We start from the raw sequence: 11,167 nt of genomic DNA, 5'->3' as shown, positions 1-11,167 counted from the left end.
GTCTTTTCAGCAAAACACAGTCTCGGGACGCCAACATTGCTTTAGGAGCTTTCTCGTGGCTGGAGGGTTCATTCAGCTTTTCTCAAGTCCAAAGGAAATGCAATTTGCATGGGGGGTAGTTGTTTCTACAAGTGCACAGAACTCTTTCACAATGAGTTTAACAAATGTAGAATTCTCTGATGCACCCTTCCCTTATAGAATCCTTCACTTGTTTTTAAGTGGGCCTAAAAGGAAAACTGGGGGTTCTTAAGGGCAGGATATTGTCGGAATCAACTGTGAGACTTTTCCTAAACTGATCTCACCACCAACCACTGCCCCAGCAGCTCCACACATTTCAAAAGGACAAATATAGCCGGGCAAGACAACAATGTAGTGACTTTTAGATCCCAGGCAAGGAAAAGGAGACAGATGACTTGAGGTTTATTTCATGATGTCACAACACGTTCAGAGCGGAAAGAAATACTTTGCATTGGCTCCATTTTATCACTGCATACTCAATAATGCCATTAAAAGACAGCAAACACTCAAGGTGCTTGGAAAGATGCTCTCTACTCCATTAAACTGGTTAGGATTCTTGTTCGAACAATGTCAATCTAAGCTGTGAGAATTTAGGAGGAAGTGATCATTAAAAACCTTTCCTTGAAAAGAAAAGCTCTACTACAATGTTTGTAACCTCTTAAGTATGGTTTAGCTATCTTGATCAGTTTTATGTGAGATGAAATACCAATATCTTCCTCCTTTGTACGTGTATTTGGTGATTCTTATCTCACTTGTGTTTAGAGAGAAAAGACAGTATTTATTTAGATGCTCATTGTGATACGTAAGCACTGATTGCAACAGGACTAGCAATTTTTTCTTATTAGTAAGTTTTACAAAATAGCTCTCAGTTCTATCCATCAAACACTATCCATCTTCAAGTACTGTGGATAATGATCCTCTGAAAACTAATTACCTGCATGAAGTGAACTTTTTTGTTGTGCGTATTCTAGGCCTGTGGAATCTTCGAGAACAAAGCGTATGTACAAATTTACCTCCTTGGTTTTTGTTAAGGTAGCTGCTATAGCAATCTGAGTATCATACACACAGCCATCCCCACCGCAGCAAACGGCAGAAGAGATGTTCAGGGTGAAACTGAAGGACTGGCTAAAGGCGACACACTGGAAAGTCTGTTTAAGTAGTTGGATTGAAAAGTTTGGAATCCTAACCATTTGCTGAACTTATTTTTCCTTTCTTTCTTTCCTCCTTTCTTCAAAGAGCTTCGGAGTATCTGCCCTACTGGTCAAAAACTCAACTATCTGCAGGGGCCAGGAAGATAATGTAAATAAACAAAGCAGGTGGGCTTAAGAAAAATAGAGACAGACGTATTTTATGTGCCTCATCAACCCAGAGGCAACTCTACTCCCTCACCACGAAATGGGCTCTCTCCCATTATCCTTGAAAGATGCTTTTGAGTCTTGCTTCCTCTCTTTTGGTATTGAGAAGTATTTTACTCCAAGAAAAACATCAGTGGGCACTCACTTTAATTGATGCCTCATACTTGACTTCAGTGGGAAAGCGATAGGGAATGGTAAAGGCTGAGGCCAAGTGGAGAGCTCCTGTCCTATCTACGGTGGCTAGTCTCTGCCTGCTGCCATGTGGAAACAGACCCAGGAGGGCCACATCTTATTTTTAAAGAGAAGTCAAGGCCCTGACTTGTATGTAAATCCAGATTTTAAAATGTGACCTGGATTAAAAACAACGACAACACACAAACCCAAATTTTAAAAAGAGTCAAACAGAATAGTTTGGTGAGCTGGGTATGGCCGGGGACTCACCAGTTTGAGATCTCAGATCTGTTCATCTGGGTACCCTCCTGTGAGGTGTTGGGAATTTAAAGATTTTGTTGTTGTTGTTAACAAAGATCTTCTATCTCAAGAAGTTTACGGACTAATATATTAAACATGTCTACGCACAGTCTACACACACGTCTATGTGTGTGTCATCATGGCGATGCTACCAAGTGGTCCCGAGCCCAGGGGAGACCAAGTCAGAGGCAGGCTAGGGAGCAGGGAGGCTGGTCCGTGAAGGATTCGAGAAGGAAGGGATGGCTGAGCTGACTTGCTAGTTGAGCAAGGCAAGCAGAAACCTAGAGGAAGGTAGTCCAGTGTCAGGTATCACCACATGCTAAGGCACGGAGGCCTTAGCCAAGCAACCCGAGCCTTTTGTACAAGAAGCTGAGGTACATCAGCGGAGGCTTAAGAGGTGGGGGGAGGGGCAGGTCCTTCCCGTCTGGCATCTCCGAGGCGTTGCAATGAAGAGGGAGGACCGAAGAGTTCAGACTGAACTCAAAAGTACACGAAAGCCAGTTGTCTGCTTGGCAGTTCTTAAGACACATTTTCATGGTCTAGTGCAGCACGCAAATTCACTCAGCATCTGCTAGAAATTAGACGTAATTTCAAAGAAACCAGGAAGTAAGAATTCGAATCAAAATAGAAAACGTAACTCTCAGCGTTAGGTAATGCTTCTCCTGCCTTCCTACTATCTGACTCATTATTATGTCTAGGGAAAAGGTGGGCTAGTGAGGTGAAAATCTGAACGCAAGTAGACTCTTCGATTGGAAGAGCTGACCTGAGTTGTCTCTGTACCTTGTGTCAGGGTAAATATAAATTTAAATACGTAAATTGCCCTAGTACAGAAAGTGAAAGAGATTCCCCCCTCCTCTGCTGCCTTCTTTCCGCATTTACTTTAGAAAATTTGATTGTAAATTATCTGCCCCTTTGAGAAGTATGTAAACCTTTTTTGAAGCTAAATAAGCCTTTTGCCAGCTTTTCAACCCCAGGAATGTCTTTCTCTGTGACCTGGGAGCCATCTCTTTGAAATGTAATCAGGAAGATAGCATCCCTATTTCCCAGTTTCTGTGGGAGGGTAGGAGTCTAACTCGGGTTCCTGGCTCTAAGTGGCAAACCTATCTCCTGTCATAAAGATGTAAATTTACTTTTTCCTTTGGATAGTGCTAATTAGCTCATACAGATTGCCAGCTGCCTATTGCCAAGGTGAGTTGAAGATGAACTATGTGTGACAAATGGTGCTGTCAAGTCCTCTTCCTTGAGAACTAGTTGTTTATTTTGAGAACAGGTACGTAACAGGGTGTATCTGCTTAGCAGTGCAAAAGGGTGACATTTCTTCCTGTCCTTCCGATCGCTCAACGGATTGCCCGTGATGCACATTCCACTTTGGCTGCGTGCTTTCTCTATTCAATAATAAAACTGTTTTCTTTCTCTTCTACTTGTGGAGAGATTTCTTTGGGTTGGCAGGAGGTTTTGTTTTTAATTATATTTCCCCAACACCTGCCACCAAGGTTGGTTGAGTCCGTGTCTTCCAGCTCCGGCTCTGGTAAGCATCTAGATGCCCTGACTGATGCAAGTGTGAAAAGTCTATTCACAACAAAGAGGAACATATTTCAGGGAAAGAGACTTCCACGCTCCTCCCTGAAAGTGCTGCAATTTGAAGACATCATGGACTCCCTGCAGTATTTTCAGAGGCAGTACGGCACAAGGGCAGCCTGGCGCAGGCTGTCCTCACGCTGCCCGGGCTTGAACATCCCTGCCACCATTTACTCGCTGTGGTGCTTCAGGCAACTACTTAACCTCCCGGTGCCTTAGTTTCCCTACCTGTAAAACAGGAGATAAAAGCTATCTCATAGTACCCGCCTCATAGCGCTGTGCTTGGCGTACTAAAAAAGCCTCAAAAGTTAATTAAGATTATTTAGCTGCACTATCCGAAGATTTGTTATAGGCAGAAACACCTCTGGGACACAAAGATGAAAAAACATAATTCCTATCCCCAGAGGCATTTGTCATCTTATAATGATGATAATGGTACCACGAGATTAATCTGGGTTTAAACTAACCTTTCGAGAAAAAGAAAAACAGAAAAATCAACAGGTATTTTTAAAGGAGAGCGTACACGGCCGGGGGGGGGGAGCGGGGCGGGGGATTGCCCTAATTGAGCTCCACACAATTTTATATGGTCTTTAACGTTGAGCGTCAGAATCCATTTTAAATCCAAAAGACTTCTTCCTGCGCTAGTTTAACAGGAAAAAACAGAATTTTTATCAAAAGAAACGAACGTATCTCCAACTTTGACGCCAAAAGCCGTGTCACGGAAAGGCTAAGAGACCATGGCTCACACACCGTGAGGCACTCCCCGATTTTTCTCCCATCCAGACAACCCAACAGAGAGGGCTTTCGTAAAGTTACAATAGTAAATAAATATTGTCATTGAACACTCTTAAAGCTACCCATACAATTCTTACTTTCTGCTAAGCTTAAGGGTGTTCAATTGGCTTTGTTCTGGGCACATTAAGACACAACTCGGAGGCCATCTTGGAAACAAAAGGGCGTCGGGGGCCGAGAGTGGAGGAGTCGGTATCCAGGCAACGGGAGGCGCGCGTCGCGCCGCGCAGCCGCACTCCGCCGCACCCCGCGGCCTGCCGCGTGGGCGGGGCTGTCCGGGCCGTGGAAATTTACCGCGGCTGCTCTTAAAGGCACCGTCACATTTCCTACCCGAAGCCCCTGCGCTAGTCGCCCTTGTAAACTAAATTGGGAGGTCTCCATTTTTCTCTTCCTAGAGGATATAATAGTCAGTTCGAAGTTTCTAGGACTAGTCTATAGTTAGGCAAATAATGTCGAAACGAACAGGTTTCCTCATAACCAAGAAAGGGGGAAAAAACCTTCCAAACACCTGAAATATCTAGTCTCGTGTAGAAAAAGCCACTAACCACACAGGAACGGGACAAATTGACAAACTTCAGGAACAAAGTTACATTGTCTATGCAATACGTTTAAAAATGATTGGGCTCTGAGGCAAAGTAAATCTATTTGACAGATGTATTGACAAATAACATACTAAAAACTACCAAAAAAAAAAACCAAACCAAAACAAAACAACCCACCAAGATAAACGTGTTTAAGAGGCAACAGGATGGGTTCAGCGTGGATCAGAAAATTTATTCTCTCTTCATAGATCAGTTTTTACAATAGAATAAATATAAGATTTTTCCTGCTTCTTGGTCGTCGAAGAACTTTCTTCGTGCGTGAAGCTTTTATGATTTACAAGTTAAGCGGTAGTTTATTGCTGTCTTACTTTTCTGAAAGAACAAATAAATAACACAATTCTCCTGGATTTTGCAACGTAAACAACGAGGATATATTCTACTACACTCCGTGGCTCTGAATTTATTCCCCTTACCAAGCAATATTTACTAGAAGCCATCCTGGAAACAGCGGGGTGAAAAAGAAATATTGGTCTTCCCAAAGTAAAGCTCTTGACATAATGAATGTCTGTTCAGTCCATTTCAAAATTTGAAAGATGGTCCTTCACTCTGTTCCTCCTCTGTTGGTTTGCTGGGTGGTAGTTGTCTTTTCTGTTGCAAACTGCTCCCAGGCATGCCCATTGCCTCCTGTGCTCACGGTCTGACTGCAGACATCACTGTGTCAGAAGGGATCCTCGGGAAATGTGGAGGTGATGTTTCAGTCTTACCGTGGCCCTGGCAAATTGATTTTCCACTCCGGGACTGAGCCATTCTCCCCATGCCTCTTTGCCATACTAAGTCACTTTACATGTCCACTCCAAGCCCTTTTTAAGAGATCCCCTTTGCTCCCCTAATGTAAATTCTCAAATTCTAATCGTCATTTCTTTAGTAAGTTTTGACAGTTGTTGGTGTTTTTCAGAACTAGCTGTGTTATTTGAATACTCAGGGAATTTTTTTTTTTTTTTGCATTAGTGTAAACACATAGGACGATGTTCAACCTGTAATTTTCAAGTTTGGATGTTAAAGAAGGGATGACACTTGTGACATTATCTTACTTTATAAAACTACAGGGAAAACTAATTACATGTAGCAACAAGGTGTATCGTGGAGAGTTGTCATTCACTTGCAAGCCGCAGGGGAATGTGATTTCATGTCATGGGAAATGTTCCTTGGAAACAAAAAATATATGCAGTCGCTGTTGGTGCCTGCATTTTTGGCCTGCGAGGTAATTTACCAGTGCTAAGAGACTGAAATTTGAAAATGCCCGTTTTCAGATCAGATGAGGTTTCTAACTTTTCAAATAGTCTTGTCGTGCAAAGCCTGGTGTGTAAAAATACTTAATGGCTGCTGAGCTGGCCAGGGCAGGCACCAGGGCTTGGCAGTGTGGCTCCCACCCTTCCTCCACCAGAAAGTGGCATTTTACAATGCAAACACCAATTCAAGGTTTCTTACTGCCCAGACCAGCCCGACTGCCCTACCATGCTGACTTAATCTCCTGTTACCTAAGACATACTTCGGAATAGACACCAGAGACGGAGAGAAAATATACAGAAGATTCAAAGGGAAGGAGTCACATGGATCTTCCCTCACAGATTCAATTCTATTAAGTGGCTAAGAGTCTAAATGACTACACATTAGAATCTAACTCTGATAGTTAAAATATAATGAAGGAGTTTTGGAAGGAGGCAAAGTTTTTAAATGTGTAAAAAAAATTCTAGTAAGCTAAATTGGGAGATTTGGGTTATTTATTTCATAGAGACGATAAGATTGTTCATAAAATTCTCTAAGAAGAATTAAATGGGTCTGAACGCAGGAAGATAGGGTTTGGGAATTCAGCCTTTGTGGTAGGGTTGCAAGATAAAATATGGAACATCCGGTCAAATTTGAATTTCTGATAAACAATGAAGATTTTTTTTTTTTTAGTAAAAGCAATATTTGGGGCATAACTACACTAAAAATATTGTTGTTTATTGGAAATTTGAATTTAACTGGGCAACTTGTATCTTTATTTGTTAAATCTGGCAGTCCTGTTTTAAGGGACTTAAAAAGGACACATATAATTAGGTCTTTCCACCTGCATTAGAGTGGTAACCACTACTTAAAAGCTCCTGGTCCAAGATGCCAGGCTGAAGTGTGAATGTGACACACACGGCATACAGCTACGTTGCCCCAAATAAGTAAACAGGTGGCTATCACGTGCAGCCCATCAAAATATCGTGAGCACTTACTATTACCTTGTTCATTCATCCATTCATGCAACAATTATTTATCGAGTGCCTGCTATGTGTTAGGCATAAATTCCAAGACGAGTAAGATGATCAAGGTAAAAATCCCTGTCTTTTGTCAGGTGAACTAACAGGCGAAATGATAATTGCAATAAATGACTAGTGATCATACGTTTGATCAGAGAGCCATAGGAACATCAAGTTTATCTGACAAAGGCAGGGTAAAAGCAGGAAGGCTTCAAAGGGGAAGTGCCTTTGGAAGGAGGCTACCCTCACCACTATACCATCAACGTGAAGAGGCAATGCCTTTGAATGATGGAGACTGAGCGGCCAACGTTGGAAAGGACATTAGTAGAGGATACTGCACGCTCAAAGGCAAGGAGTTTGTAGAGACTGTGGATTTTTTAAAAACCAAACATAATAGGACAAACCAACAACGGTTACAAAAACAGTGAAAAGTCAAATGTAGTCGGAGCTACAAGAGGGTTTGCTGGGAATGTCTGATAATATAGGGCGGGGCCAGAATATTAAGGTGAGTCTACAAGAGACCAAACTCTCCGGACAACCAGGATAGGATCAGGGCAGCTGCGGGGGAAACCCATTCTAGGCCTTTTCAGTTCTTTCCTTCAAAAGAAAAAAAAAGTGTGGATGTGTTATCATCTGGGGCTGGATCTTTGGAACATAAAAATGAATACAGTATTGGGGTGCCTTGCCGGCTCAGTTGGCTAAGCATCCCATTCTTGGTTTTAGCTCATGATCTCAGGGTCCTGAGATTGAGCCCCGCATCAGGCTTTGAGCTCAACGAACAGTTTGCTTGTCCCTCTACCTTTGCTCAAGCACTTTCTCTCTCTCTCTCTGGGATAAGTCAATAAATCAATAAATAAGATCTTTAAAAAAAAATGAATACAATATCAGACCCAACTTCTAGATGCTCTTGGTTTTCTGGGGAAACCAGTCTCGTAGACAGTCACATTCAATACGGTGGGGTGAATTACATTCAAAACCCAGGACGTATGAAGGAGGGAGAAATTGGCTGGAAATGGAGGGAGAAAGCCCGCCAAGGCTTCCCAAAAGAAAAGAGGCTGGAATTAAGGTTTTTTTTTTTAATTTAAAGAAATTTAATATTTTATACAAGTGTTCTGTTCCCAACAGAACAAAGAAATAGACAGTGAAAAGGAAATCTTTCCTCGCTCAGACCCTTGACTGCCCATCAGAGGCAACTACCACCATTTCATCAATATAAATATAAATGTACCACCCCCCTTCCTTCTTTTGGACAAATGGAAGTGTCTTCCTAACTTTTATTTATTTATTTATTTATTTATTTATTTATTTATTTATTTATTTATTTATTTATAGGATTTTATTTATTTGTCAAAGAGAGAGAGAGCGTGAGAGAGCGCATGCACGCGCAAGCACAAGCAGGGGGGCGGCAGGCAGAGGGAGAAGCAGGCTCCCTGCCGAGCAAGGAACCCGATGTGGGGCTCAATCCCAGGACCCTGGGATCATGACCTGAGCGGAAGGCAGATGCTTAACTGACTGAGCCACCCAGGCGCCCCTCTACTCAACCTTTATATCCCAATTTTTTTCATGTAACGATATATTTTGGAAATTAGTACTTGTAGAGCTACTCACTTCTTTTTAACAGCCCGATACTATTTCCTAATAGGGATAAATTAAAATTTTGATACCAGTGCTCGATTGGACATGTAGGGTTTTACCATCTTTTGCTATTACAAACAGTATTTTTAGATACATTCCCTTTGGGCCCCATGGGTGAGGATATCTATAGGATACATTCCTAGAAACAGAATTCCTGGATCCACAGGCTGGTGCATGTAAATTTTGATAGCTTTTGTAAAAATTTCCCTTCAAAGGAGTTACATCAGTTTATACTTTCATCATCAGGATATTAAGGTTTGAGTTCTGATGCATGAGTAGGAGTTTGCCAGGCAGATAAAAGAGCTACGCGTATATTTACAGGGAAGACTGGTACAAGGAACAGCAAGCCGCTCAGGGGGCTAGGCAGGCCTGCTGCAGACCGGTCAGGAAGCGACTGGCCAAAGAGAATGAGGAACCGAGGGCAGTTAGAGGATGGATTGAAGAAGTAGAGGGATTAAGAATCAATGCCTTCTACTGACGGCTTATTTGTGCCGGGCGCTACGATAAGCACTACGTACTGACCATCATTTAATTTTCACAAGAAAGAAAGACATAGCTCCAAGTGACAGGGAAGGAAGCTGAGGCCCAGACATGTCATCCTGCCCGAGGTCACAGTTTGTAAATCACAGAACTGAACCCAAGTCCAGCTTCCTCTGGCTCCTAGGCACTGGTTGTTAACTACTGATCCACAGAGCCCTGAAAGAATGAGAACTTGAGGGCTATTAGATGGGGGACAGAAGGAGATTTGGGGGAGACTAGACTGTAATGATGCAACTGTCGACAGAGCCCCAGTCCTGCTGGAATGTGCCCACAACTTGGTGAGGTAGCAATGTAGACTCTGGGGTCTAAAGTCTAGGACACGAGATAACCTGGATTCCTTCTATTATTTCTGGCAGGGCTGACTCAAGAGGCAAGTTGACAAGACCTCCGCCTTTCACTGTGGCCACTAACTGTACCTGAGAGTGGAATCTGGATGTTTTCAAGATTAAAGAATATTAAATACTTTTTAAGTATTAAAAAATATATTTCTTCTGCTTCTCCTCCTTCTTCCTACTCCCATCCCCCTTCTTCATTTGTATCAGCAGCAGATTTTAAACTTCGGCTCCAAGGAGACAGGTTTCTAAGAGCTATATAGCTCTCAAAAGCTGCTCAAAGTCATTTGTCCCTTAAAAGAACTAACATGTGGGGCGCCTGGGTGGCACAGCGGTTAAGCGTCTGCCTTCGGCTCAGGGCGTGATCCCGGTGTTATGGGATTGAGCCCCACATCAGGCTCCTCCACTGTGAGCCTGCTTCTTCCTCTCCCACTCCCCCTGCTTGTGTTCCCTCTCTCGCTGGCTGTCCCTCTCTCTGTCGAATAAATAAAAAAAAATCTTTAAAAAAAAAAAGAACTAACATGTAAAATATTCATCCATTTGCTGTCTTGGGTATCATCTATGAAATCTGAATGATAAAGCAAGAAAAATCTAGCGCTGTTTTTGAAAGGATTACAGTGAATGAATCTCTAATAACAGGTTTTAATCTCAGATACACAGCGCTGGTACAACTAAAAAAAAAAATCTTTGCATGTTTATTGCTGTTTATCTGTAGAATCAGACTATTAAGTAGCTGGTCTCAAAAATGATAGTCCCAGAGATAAGCCTCTGCGCTGGGGTACTGTCACCACAAGGAAGACTTCTAGAATAATGATTGCCATGTATGGTAGCTCTTCAAGTTCCGAATCTGTTTGAATAAATATTCTTAACAAACGGTGTTCTCTCTTCTAGTGGAATGCATCTCATTCCAAGTTTAGTAATTAGGACTTCATTTAAACAGAGACTAGGGCTGTTTAAAGTATAGGGGTGACTAGAAAGGATATTGCTCCCGGGAAAGACTGTCACATTCTCTGAGGTAATTTTGAGGTGATCATGGAAGGGCTGCTGATTGATACGTACCCATTATTCATACATTTGCCTTATTCCTTTTTACTTCTCGGCGTTCTCTAAACGATTCTGAGAGAGAAGAATGATTGTAGCAAACAGTTTAATTTTGGAAGAACAGACTACACAGAATGGTTTCCTGGTAGGGAGTATCCGAGTATCATTACACTGATCCAGAGAAACCTTCCATCTACTATGCCTGTCACCTGGCTTCCGACAGAGCTGTTTTTCCTGTCCCTGTGGATAAAGGTCTAGCAGCGTATCCGCAACAAAACAACTGGAAATAACGAAAAAAAAAATGACGATCTATGATGGTGAGAGGCCTTTAAACTGAAAAAGCCCACAATCCCTTAGTTCATTTATTTTACAATAAGAACTACAAAGTTGATATACTTGGCTCGCACTGGAAAGAAAACGTCAGCAATCAATTTCTTCTGTGTCACATCTATACATAGAACTGAAGTAGTTACAAAGAAAAGAGGTTTCTGTGTTTCTAACAGGTGGACAGCAAAAGGACTCCTTTTAAATGTTTAACTTAAACATCCATGTCTGGTACTTATTAGACACACATC

This window comes from Ursus americanus, chromosome 28 (genome assembly GCF_024610735.1).
Source record: "Ursus americanus isolate L20-20 chromosome 28, mUrsAme1.1.p, whole genome shotgun sequence".
Lineage (NCBI taxonomy): Eukaryota > Metazoa > Chordata > Mammalia > Carnivora > Ursidae > Ursus > Ursus americanus.
This window is presented reverse-complemented; position numbering follows the sequence as displayed.